The sequence below is a fragment of the Cebus imitator genome, unplaced genomic scaffold (genome assembly GCF_001604975.1).
Source record: "Cebus imitator isolate Cc_AM_T3 unplaced genomic scaffold, Cebus_imitator-1.0 Scaffold938, whole genome shotgun sequence".
Lineage (NCBI taxonomy): Eukaryota > Metazoa > Chordata > Mammalia > Primates > Cebidae > Cebus > Cebus imitator.
The window spans coordinates 88,891-101,766 of record NW_016108253.1 but is presented as its reverse complement, the minus strand read 5'-3'; the positions used below and the strand labels follow the sequence as shown (position 1 = coordinate 101,766).

The 12,876-nt window shown below is 43.1% G+C and overlaps 1 long non-coding RNA gene across 1 annotated transcript; it reads left to right on the top strand.

Annotated features, from left to right (window-relative positions):
• Positions 1-2,610: 2,610 nt before the first annotated feature.
• Positions 2,611-12,342, top strand: LOC119469878. The gene is made up of 3 exons (XR_005198730.1): positions 2,611-2,863; positions 7,100-7,210; positions 12,319-12,342. It is a non-coding gene; the product is annotated as an uncharacterized LOC119469878 (long non-coding RNA).
• Positions 12,343-12,876: the final 534 nt, after the last annotated feature.

The following is a 12,876-nucleotide window of genomic DNA, read 5'->3' as shown; positions in this document are numbered from 1 at the left end:
TGTTGTTCAGGCTGCAGTGCAGTGGCACAATCACAGCTCAGTGCAACTGCCACCTCCCAAGGCTCAAGCGATCCTCCTGCCTGAGCCCCCAAGTAGCTGGGACCTACAGGGGAGCACCATTAGGCTCAGCTCTTTTTTTGTATTTTTAGTAGAGATTGGGTTTTAACACATTGCATAGGCTGATCTGGAATTCCTGGGATCGAGTGATACACCTGCCTCGGCCTCCCAAAGTGTAGGGATTACAGGCATGAGCCAGTGTACCCAGCCTGAGTTTCTTAATTTTAATGAAATTATACTTGATCAGTCTTTTCCTTTATGATGACTGCTTTTTGTGTCCTGTTAATCAATGCCTAATCTAAGAATATGAACACTTAACCTCATAGCAATTTTATTTTAGTTTATGCTTCCCCTCCTGCCCCAGATAGGCTCTCACTCTATTGCTCAGGCTGGAGCAGGCTGGCGTAATCTCAGCTCACTGCAGCCTCCACCTCCTGGCTCAAACAGTCTTCCCAACTCAGCCCCCTGAGTACCTGAGACCATAGGTGTATGGGGATTCAACGTTTTCCCAGGTTGGTCTCAAACTCTTGGGCTCAAGTAGTCTGCCAGCTTCAGCCTCTCAGAGTGCTGGGATTACAGGTGCGAGCCACCCCACCCAGCCATGATTCACTTTTTACTACATGGATGTGACTGCTTGATCCAGAACCATGTATTGAAAAGACCGTCTTTGTTCTTCTACACTGTTTAGCACTTTTTTTCATCAATTGGATAGCTTCATGGTCATCTGACGAAATCAGTGTGGGTCTGTTTCTGGACCAACCTGGGCAACATAGCAAGATCCAATCTCTACAAAAAATAAGAAATAATAAAGAAATACATGAAATTTTTTAAGTGGGTAGAGTAGATGCAGTCATAGGTGGTAATTTATAAATGATTATCAATTTCTTGGCTACATACAGGTGTTGGTAAGTGAGATCGGTTGGGAGTTCAGGCAAAATGTATTAAGTGAATTCTGTGGTGTTCAGAATGATTGCTAAGATGTTCATTGTGACTTTAATTAGTTGTTATTTGCGCCTCACAGAGCTACAGGTTTTATTCTCTATTTATTTGTCTTTAAAAATTTTTACAATCTTCCTGTCGAGGCAGTACCTCTTTTACAGTTAATTGTTTTTAGGTATACTTAATTACCAGGAAAATTTTATGGATCATATCTAACTAAGTGTTAAGCCACTTAAAGTAAAGGGCTGATGTGATATAATGTAGACAATAGGATTTTACATAATAGTCTCAGGAGTATATGGATTAAATTGTTTCTTCTTCTTTTTTTTTGTCTTGAGACAGGGTCTCGCTCTGTTGCCCAGGCTGGAGTACAGTGGTGCAGTGGTATGATCATGGCTCAGTGCAGCTTTGACCTCTCAGGCAAGCAGCCTCCCACCTCAGCCTTCTTAGTAGCTGGAACTATAGGAATGCACCACCATGCCTAATTTTGTATCTTTTGTATGCAGGGTCTTCCTGTGGTGCCCAGACTGGTTTCAAACTCCTGGGCTCAAATGATCCTCCCACCTTGGCATCCCAAAGTGTTGGTATTACAGGTGTGGGCCATCGCACCTGGCCATTTTAGTTTTAATCATTTTATATTTTTCTAATTTAGAATATTTACTAAGTCTATTTAATTTGTGAATATAATATTCATTATTACTATGATTATTTTGGATGCGTTTAATCTCATTTTTTAATATAAGCTCTTGGAAATTAGAGATCTTGTCTGTTATTTACTACTGTATTCTCAGTACTTGACCCTGCCTGGTATGAAACAGATACTGAAGAAATAGTTGAATGAATGAATGAACCGCATTCAAAAATTCTCCAAGTATCACAGCATTCACCATCTAACAAAATAGCTTGTCTAGAGTAGAGTCACAGTTAACCTGCCATCAAAGGAAATGTCAATGAAAATAAACCTTCGTATGTGCAGCCGCTGAGATTTTGGGGCTTTTGTTACTGCAGCATAAACTAGCAAACTCAGTGAGACAACAGATAGAATATACATATAGAAATAGACCAGATAGACCAATAGATGAGATTCTAAAGATAGTTCAATCAGCATTAACTAACCACACCCACACTCTCTTAATTTCCTAACAGAAAGAATGGAATTCCTGTTCACTAAGATCTGCCTCAAAGAGTACTTACTTTGTGAAAACTTCTCTGGCTACTCAAATATTTAATCAGGACCTTTTTGTTTTCCTCCTGCAGGTTGGAGTGCAGTGGTGCCATCATAGCTCATTGTGAACTCTAACCCAAGGCTCAAGGAATCCTCCTGCCTCTGTCTCCCGAGTAGCTGAGACTGCACGTGTGCAACACCATGCTTGGCTAATTTTTTATTTTAAGAGACAGGGTCTGACTGTGTCGCCCAGGCTAGTCAGGACTGTTGATTGCATATGACTGAAACCCAACCAACTCTAGTTCCTCACCACCTTCCAATCTGCTCCTTTCTCAGTCTTCGGAATCTCAACAAATGGCAGTTCCATCCTTTAAGTTGCCCAAGCCCTGAATCTTAATGTTAACCTTGATTTCTCTCTTTTACATCATAGCTGGTATGAAGGCCAATCATGTTGAGACCCAGGCGGAGGTTCCTGCTGACCCAGGCTCTCATCAGCACATCGTCCTTTACTGTCCTCCTGAGGGTGTCTGGAGCTTCAGTGCTGTGTGCTCTTGGCGTCCATGCTGGAGCACCACCGACTCCTGCTGTCCAGGGCTTCCGGTGGACTCTCCGAGGCACTGATGTAGAATCTTCCCCATTCGGCTGCACCAAGAGCAGCCTCACGCGGTGTGGGCTGACGTGAAGAGCTGCCAGATCCAACAGGTAAAAATCATGAGGCAGCTGGATGGGGTCAGAGAGTCCTCTCTCCGTTACGATTTAGATGAGAAGGGAAGATTCCATAGGCCCTAAACATTGATGCATGACCCGCATGTGCCACCAACAAGCTGCAGTGCATGGTCAGGTGGAAGTTATTTGACTTCAGGAGAGGACAGTGTTCTCTTCAGGCCTTTTCCTCAGTGGCTGGATCTGCGTCCCTCTCTTCTCTCTTCTCCTCTCACCCCCCAGCCTCTGTCCCCATTTCTCTCTCTGTTTCCACCTTGCTGTTCCCTTTCACCTGCTTTCACCTCTTCAACTTTCATGCTGGGAATCATGAACACAGAGATGAGTAGAATACGATCTCAGCTTTCCCAGAATAGCGAGTTATGAGAAGTGTAGTGATGGCTTCATTAAAGCAAGTGGCTCATGCTCCATGGAGATGACCTCAGCGGATGGCCGGGTCCCCTCTTCTGGTTGTTGTCAACAGCTGGATGACTTGCTCTGGGCCAGTGACCCTGGATTTCTGCCAGGTGTCAGCAATCTTAGGTACATGCAACACCTCAGTTTCCTGTTGGGTCAAAACAGTTAATTAACACTGCCAAGGTGATCAGAGGACACTAGTGACATCAGTAGCTACTGATGAGGTCCTGGCCAGCTAGGGAAATAAAGATGTAAGTTTAACAATGATTCTAAATTTGTTCTTAACATCATGAGCAGAGAGTATCTGTCTTCTAAGTCAAATACTTTTCAGACTTCAAGATTCACCCACGTCCAAAATAAAATCTATATCAGCCATGTTACTGCCCTGAGATGATTTCTCCCTGTCCTTACCAGAAGCCTGCACTATCTGAAGCACGGAGGCTGCCTCAAGCTAACTGACCTGCTCTCTGGATTCCAGGGTCACCTGCAGAGCCAGAGGTTGAAGGCACAGGCATTGATATCTCTGAGCATTCTGACTCCAGGTTGATCCGCCCCAATACCCAGTATTAACCACACAGTAACAGGATGCCACCAACATTTTGATTTTGGGCTGTCATATCATAATTTTAATAAAATTTAATAGACATTACTTTTTAGGATAATTCTAGGTTTACAGATAAATTGAACCGACAGCACAAGGAATTCCCCTATTCTCTCTTGTCCCCTAGTACACAATTTCCTCTATCATTAGTATCTTGCATTAGTGAGATAGATGTTTACAATTGATCAATCAATATTGATGTTATTATTAACTAAACTCCATAGTTTACATTAGGGTTCATTCTTTGAGTTTTATAGTTCAGTGGGTTTTGGTAATTACCTAGTGTCATGAATCCTCAGTACAGTATCACACAGAAGAGTTTCACTGCTGAAAACCTCCTTCCGTTCAACCAACTCATCCCTCCTCCATGCTTGGCAATCACTGATCATTTCACTATCTCTATCATTTTGACTTTCCTGGAATGTCCTAGTGTTGGAATCATACAGTGTGCAGAGTCTTTAGACTAGTTTCTTCCTAGCATTATGGATTTAAAGTTCCTCCATGTCTTTTCATGGCCTGATAGCTCATTTCTTTTGATCACGGAGTCATATTCTGTTGTACAGATATACCACAGTTTGTTTAGCCATTCACTTAGTACAGGACATTTTCATTATTTCCAGTTTTTGACAAGTATGAGCAAAACTGTTGTAAATACCTGGATGCAAGTTTTTGAGTGAACATGTTTTCACATTACTAATACCTAAAACAAATACCTAAAACTGCTATTTGCAGGATTATGTGGCAAGGCTATGTTTANCAGTTTTTGACAAGTATGAGCAAAACTGTTGTAAATACCTGGATGCAAGTTTTTGACTGAACATGTTTTCACATTACTGTGGTCAATACCTAAAACTGCTGTTTGCAGGATTATGTGGCAAGGCTATGTTTAGCTTTGCCAAAAAAAAAAACCTGCCAAACTGTTTTCCAAAGTGACTAGCATTTTGCATTTCCGCTAGCAGTGAATGAGAGTTCCCATTGCTCTGCATCTTTGACAGCCTTTGGTATTGTCAGTTGTTCGGATTTGAGCCATTCCATTAGGTGTATTTGAGCCATTCCATTAGTGTAGTGGCATCTCATTGGTTTAATATGCAATTTCCTAGTGACACGTGATATCGAGCATCTTTATCATATGCTTATTTGCCATCCATATGTCTTTTCTGGTGAAGTATCCAGATCTTTTGCCCATTTCTAAATTGGGTGGTTTGCTTTTTTATTATTGAGTTTTAAGAGTCCATTATATATTTTGGACACCAGACTTTCATCAGATCTGTATTTTGCCAATATTTTTTTTCCCAGCCTATCATTTGTTTATTCATTTTCTTAACAATGTCTTTCACAGAGCAGAAGTTTTTAATGAAGTTCAATTTATCAATTTTTTCCTTCCTGGATTGTGCTTTTGACATTGTATCTGAGAAGTCATCGCTAAACCCAAAGTCACCCAGATTTTCCCCTATGTTATCCTCTAGGAGTCTTACAGGTTTGCACCTTACATTCAGGGGTAAGATCCATTTTGTGAAAGGTGTAAAATCTGTGTCTAGATTTATTTATTTTTCGCGTGTGGATATCTAGTCATTCTAGCACCATTTGTTGAGAAGACTATCCTTTCCCTGTTAAATTGCCTTTGCACCTTTCTCAAAGATCAGTCTATTTCCGAGCTCTGTATTCTTTTCTGGTGACCTATTTGTCTGTTTTTTTCTTCCTTCACAAATTTCCATACTCTTTGGTTACTGTAGCTTTATAATTAGTGCTGAAGTCGGCAGTGTCAGTTCTGTCAGTCCTGTGGGCATTTTTCTGATCTTTACCATGAGAACCTGGTTGTGCTCCAGGTGGTAAAACTTAGAAAAGTGTGAGATCCCCCCTAAATCTGGGCCCCAAGGAGTTTTGAATGCTCAAGCCAGGCCACCCTCAGCTTCTAGTCATCTGTCAGTACCATTTAAGTGCTCCTCCCAGTTGCTGGATTGAGCAGCTTCTGTTCCCTGTATTTGTCTGTCTTTCTTGTTTTCAGCATGGCAATTTGCCCTGCGACCTCTCCTCTAGTCCCTCTAATAAGTTTTGGTAATTTTCAGTTTCTTCAGCTTTTTTCTTGTTGTGAGGACAAGTGGTGAACTCCTGACTCCTTACAAGTTGGAGTTGAAACCAGAAATGTCATTGAACAAGTTACTTGTAATAAAAGTCACTAATTGCAAATGTAGAATTGAATAATTTCAGTAGATGTGTAGAATTTTGTAGCCATCACCTCAGTCCCCTCTTAGAATATAGACTACATTTCTTCCCTCCCCAGACTCCCCAGAGGCTCTTTGCAGTCATTTTCCAATCCCTTGTCACCATGATGGAGCCTGAACAAAATTAAAATTTGGGAAACGAACAACATTACATTTCAGCTTTTATTAGATTGGGATTTTATCTAATGGACCATTGTCTTACTCTTGTGTAAACTAGAGGAGATATTTTATTCTAAGGACTTTCTTTGGGGTAACTTAATAGTAGTCCTGTTTATTACTCTCCTTGAATTGGTTCGTCTATGCTGGTAACATAGTTGCTATCAAACCTTGTCTGGTGATCACAAGTGAAAGAGCTAAAAAAAAAAATCCTTCTATTAGAAATGTAGATGATGAATTTGCAGATAATGTTATGCAGAGTTCCGTTTGTTTGGTTTTCCCCTGGAGTTTGCTCTTGTTGTGCAGGCTGTAGTGCAATGGTGTGATCTCGGCTCACTGCAACCTCTGCCTCCTGGGTTCAAGCAATTCTACTGCCTCAGCCTCCCGAGTACCTGGGGTTACAGGCGTGCACCACCATGCCAAGCTAATTTTGTATTTTTAGTGGAGACAGGGTTTCTCCATGTCAGTCCGGCTGGTCTTGAACTCCCAACTTCAGGTGATCTGCCCTCCTCAGCCTCCCAAAGTGTTGAGATTACAGGCATGAGCCACCATGCTGGAGTGCTATGTGCAATCTCAGCTCACTGCAACTTTTACCTCTAGGATTCAAGTGATTCTTGTGCCTCAGCCTTTCGAGTGGCTGGGATTACAGGCATGTACCACCATGCCTGGCTAATTTTGTATTTTTAGTAAAGAGTTTCTCCATATTGGTCAGGCTGGTCTCGAACTACCAACCTCACATGATCCACGCACCTTAGCTTCCCAAAGTACTGGTATTACATGCATAAGCCACCACACCTGGCTGGAAGTTAAATATTTAACATCTTTTTTTTTTTTTTCTTTCAGAAATTGGATTGGTAACATTGAAGAGACACTTCTCACCTGCCTGAAATGCCCTTCATTATCTTCTTCAAGTTGCAAGGGCTCTGGAACAGCCCTTACAGTGCTCCCATTAAGGTAAGTATAATATTTTACTGTAGCCCCTTGCTTTTTTTTCTTTTTTTGTGCCTATAAAGATTAGCATACATGTATGTGAAAATATAAACAGCACAGATAGGCACCTGTAACTAGTTTTCTGTTGCTTCCTATGAACGCATTATAACAAATTAGTGGTTTGAAACCACAGAACTCAGGAATGATTGGGTTCTCTGATCAGGGTCTTAGGAGGCTGAAATCTAGTTACGGGCTGCCTGTGTTTTTCATCTAGAGCTCAGGCTACTCTTCCAAGTTCACTACAGATGTATCGGCAGAATTCCTCTTGTGGGTGGAGGACTGGGATCCCTTTTTCAGTGCTCCTGGCTCTCAGCCAGGAGACACCCTGAGTCCAGAGGCCACCTGCATTCTTTCTCACTTTTCCCATCTTCCAACCAACAACAGCCCATGGAATTCTTCTCCAACTCCCATCTTCTCTCTGACTTTGTCTTCTACCCACTAGAGAAATCTCTGACACTTTGGGAGTGATGTGATTCTATCCGGCACACTCAGAAAAGCTCAGCCTTTGTATTAGTCTGTTCTTGCAGTGTTATAATGAATGACCTGGGTGATTATTTGTAAAGAAAGAAGTTTAATGAGATCACGGTTCTGTGGATTGTGCAGGCTTCTTCTTCTGGGGAGGCCTCAGGAAACTTAGAATCTTGGTGGAAGTGGAAGCAGGCATGGTCTTCACATGGCCGGCAGGAGGCTGGGGGGTGGGGGGAAGAGAGAGAGAGAGAGAGAGAGAGAGAGAGACAGAGAGGAGTGGGGGGAAGTGCTACATACTTTTAAACAACTAGATCTCATGGAAACTCTTTCATGCGACGGCACTTGGGGGATGGTGCTAAGCCATTAGAAACCTTCCCCATAATCCAATAACCTCCCACCAGGTCCCCTCTCTAACACTCAGGATTATAATTCACATGAGAGTTGGGTGGGGACACAGAGCCAAACCATATCACTCTTTAAAGTCATATGACTGCCATCTAACAATGTAATCATAGGAATGTCTCATCAGCTTAACAAGTTCCAGAGATAAGGGTACAGCATGTTTGGAGACCATTTTAGAAATTCCACCTATCACAGTTCACCTTTTGGTCCCAGACATTTACATTCCTCACAGATGCAAAATACATTCAACTTCTCACCTAAAGTTTCCAAGTTTTGTGTCATGAATGCATTAGTTCAAGGTGAAAAATGTCATGTAGCTCTAATCTGATTGAAAGTTTAAAATCTCATTTAAATCATCTATACCAAGTGTGAATGAGGCTTCTGAGGGTTTCCATTAAGTACAGATTCTTTTTTGTTTTTGTTTTTGAGAGTGAGTCTTGGTCTGTGACCCATGCTGGAGTGCAGTGGTGTGATCTTGGCTCGCTACAACTTCTGCCTCCTGGGTTCAAGGGATTCTCCTGCCTCAGTCTCTTGAGTAGCTGAGATTACAGGCATGCATCACTGGTTTCAGCTAATTGTTTTGTATTTTTAGTAGAGACGGGGTTTTGCCCTGTTGGCCAGTCTAGTCTGAAACTCCTGACCTCAGGGGATCTGTACCCCTAGGCCTCTGAAAGTGCTAGGATTATAGGCATGAGCCACCATGCCTGGCCCAAGTACAGATCCTTGATATAATTCCCTTACCTCTGTTGACCTGTGAAACTGAACAAACAGCTTATCTGTCCTCAGTGTGCACTGGTGGGACAGTCACAGAATAAGGATGTAGTGATTCTTGTTCAAAAAGAGGGAAAGTGGAGGGAACAAAGTCACTGATCCAAAACCATTTTGAAATGGGGCTGAGCAAAGTCCGGCAGGGATGTCTTGATTAGGCTCTTCAGCTTGGAACTAACCCTCTATGACAGGGGACTTTGCCTCTGGGCCCTGCATTTTTTTCTATCGTTATTGAAAACATTTTATTTTTCTTCTTCCCCCACTCTTTTGGTTCTTCCCCTTTCTCCTCATGACAGCATCCTCCACTTAATCCTTTTTGCATCATCTCCAGCAGAATTGGTCAGATATTGCCCATGTCATGGTCCTGACCATCTTCACGAGGGGCTGTCCTTGTGAGCCCGTGCTCCTCTTCACTGTCCTGACCTCTCTCAGTCATGATTGCTTTCAGCTGACCTGGCTGGCTTAGGAGAAAACCTAAGACTATAGAGTCCCAGAACAAATATCTGCCCTCTCTATCTCCAGGAGAGGAAGAAAATAACAGGGATCTTCATGGAGAAATGACCCAGGTGAGGGCCTGGACTCTCCAGCAGTTAGAGCAGAAGAAAGATTTTGATGAAGAATGGAGGACCTAAGAGCCCAGGCCGGGAGAGCAGGGTTGTGTGAAACGCTGTTTAATCCTATGTGCTCCCTGCCCCAGTCTACCAGCCAGTGAATGACAGCTGACCAAGTATAAATGCCAGGACTATAGAACTGTGATAAAGAGTTTGTCCAAAGAAAGGGGCTTTTACTCTTTTTGTTATCACAGTGCAAATTGCTGTTTTTCATCTAAAGTTTCTGAAAGGCAGCAGTGAGCTTCTGGAGGGTGAGTTACCTGCTATGCACAAGGAGGCTGAGGCCAAGGCTTGTGGTGGATCTGCTGCCAACAAGTGATGAGGGAGGGAGCCTGGGAGAGTCTCAGTCTTTCTGGGCTTCAGGTTCCTCATTGGTAAGGTAGGGGTTTTTTGGTACCTCTCCGAGGTCCCTTACTGCTGTGTTTTCTCTGTGTCTCTGAGGAATTGAGATGGTTTTCAATGCTGCCTGGGACCTTCAGCTGAGACCTGACTCTGTGTGTCTCCTGCAGGAGCCTGAGCTGAGTCTACACGCTGGAATCCCAGAGCTGAGGGAACAGCTGGAAGAAAGAAAGTCAGCAGGTTTAGGGGATGAGAATAATCCACAAAGGACAAGGCATTGGTAAATGAAAACCAGAGAAGGGGAGAATGAGGACAAACTGGGACAGAGGCCTGAGGGGAAATGGGCAGTGCCTATGATCATTTAAATTCTCAAGGATCAGCATGAGCTCAGCAGTGGGGACTGGGAAACTTACTCCACAGGAATCTCCTGCCTCTGGCCAGAGAGAGCCATAGGGTAGATCAGAGCTGATTTATAGTGAGGGGCAGCTTCAACTCCAGGAGGGGGAGGATGTGACCGTGAGCCCCCACCCCAGACCCAGGAGCCTCGACCTCGGGGCTGCTATAACAGTGGATGCTCTTCAGGTCAGTGTGGGTTAGAGGGAATAACGGTGCTTGGAGAAAGGTTGGAGATGGCCATTCTTACATCGAACAGCTCTGTCCTAGGTCAGGTGCCAGAGTAAGTGTCCCTTGCTTGTATATGAAGCAGTGATCCTTATACTATTTTTCTGCACCTTCAGTTGAGAGAAGTTTCCCATAAATATTTATTATTTACTTTTCTTTATACTGTGCTAAGCACTTGTGATTCAGGTATTTAATGTCTCTAAAAAAAAAAAACTCAAGTCAGTGAGTGGAAGAACACAAACAGATCATTTCAACAAGATACGGTAGTTCTACCCACCTGAGGTGTTGTGGCAGCCTGGAAGATGGGAGGGTATGTCAGAGGACATTGCTCCTAATGACAGGGGAAGCATAAGAGAACATTTTCAGATTGGCTGGGTGCAGTGTGCTCACACCTGTAATCTGAGCTCTTTGTGAGGCCGAGGTGGGTGGATCACAATGTCAAGAGATCGAGACTATCCTGGTCAACATGGTGAAACCCCATCTCTACTGCAAATACAAAAAAATTAGCTGGGCATGGTGGTACGCTCCTGTAGTCCCAGCTACTGGGGAGGCTGAGGCAGGAGAATTGCTTGAACCCAGGAGGCGGAGGTTGCAGTGAGCTGAGATCACGCCATTGCACTCAAGCCTGCGTAACTACAGTAGAGCGAAACTCCACTTCAAAAAGAAAAAAAAATTCAGAACAGGCTAGTCTTCCTTCAAGCTCCCACAGGAGAGGATCCTGGGCAGGGATGGCGTAGGGCTGGCGCCTCTCTAGGGAAGGGGATTTGCAGCATTCTGAGAGAAAGAGCATCCTTACAAGACATTGGGGACAGAAATGTAGGTGACAGGGTTGGAGGTTTCTAATCAGTTTTATTCAGTCATGGATGAACACTGCTGAGAGGCCACTCTGTGCTGGGCCCTTAGCTAAAAACCATGACCACAGAGGTGAGTAAAATAGGATCCCAGCTTTCACACAATTCTCAGTCTAGTGACTGGTGATTCATGAGAAGTGTAGTGATGGTGGGTTCATCGGAATCAGTGGCGGATGCCTCATGAGGTGACCTCAGTGGATGGCCTGGGCCAGTGACCCTGGACTTCAGCCATACTTCAGCATCTCAAGGTACAGTACACCAATGCCTCAGCTCCATGTTAAGTCAAAGCAGTTACACAGCCAAGGTATTCAGAAGATACTGGTTATATCAGTAGCTATTGACTGTTTCCAGCTGGGGAAACAAACAAGTAAATTTAATAACTCTTCTAAATTTGTCCTTGCCATAATGATAAATAACTTTATCTTGATAATGAATTATATCCTGGCAAATGAATTATAATTTGCCATATGAGAAATAACTTTATGCTGAGTACAGCCGACACACAAGCCATTGAGGACACATGCCTGAGGATTCTGATGAAGATATGATGTCCAAATATGTACACATTTGGACCTACAGTCCAGCTTTGAAACAGTGGAAGACCCAGTTTCAAATTCAAGGTTGCTTTGAGTAGAATCTCACTTTACCGCTCTTTGCATGGCAATGGGGCCAGTCTTCCCTATGCTGCCCCTTACAAGAAAAGGAATCATATTGGTAAGATTTCAGACTTCAGCACACATGGGTAAGTAAGGAAGTCTTACAAATCTATTCTAGCCACCTAGCAAGAAATCAGAAATTTAGCAAGTTAATTCACATTCAGGACAGTTGAGTGCATTAGATCAGAGGCCATGATACATGAAGAACAGACCCCTAACAAGGGAAAGTATTTGTTCCTGTCCTAGGACATCACTGCCAACTTCAGGGAAGTGGGAACACAGCTGCCCGCTTTACAGTATGGGTTACTTTTGTGCCTGGAATGTGTCTGATGTCCTGAGACCTGTACCCGTTTCAGGGAGCCTTGGGAGGAGCCTGAATCCCCGATGGAATATGAAATATGGCCAAATTCATGATTTGCTAGCCCTCTTGCTCAGGTTTCTTACCTGATTGTTAGGGTAACAGCATTACCTTGAAGATTATGATGAAGGTATGCTGTCCAAATGTGTGCACAGTTTTGAGCAAAATGCCTGGTACAAATTGGTCAACAAATAATTACTGAATAATTATATGAATATTTACTGAGTGACATGGATTCTATGAATAATTATGGAATAATTGTAATTGCTTTTACTAGCAGTTCTCAAAACTCATCTATGTGTGACCTCAAGTAAGCCACATAACTTAGTAAACCTGCAGTTTCATCATTTTTAAAATGAAGAAACTTGACAGCTTTTCATTCTGCCACAGGTCAGGCTTCCCAGATACTAGAACATACATTTACTTAAAGCCTTTGATATATCTCAAAACAGTGTCCTTACAGTATAGTTGGAGGATGGTGGGGGCTGCAGAGAGGCACGCTTTTCAGTGGGATTGATCCAGTCCTCCTTCCTTCATTGCCACATGAATGCTGGGC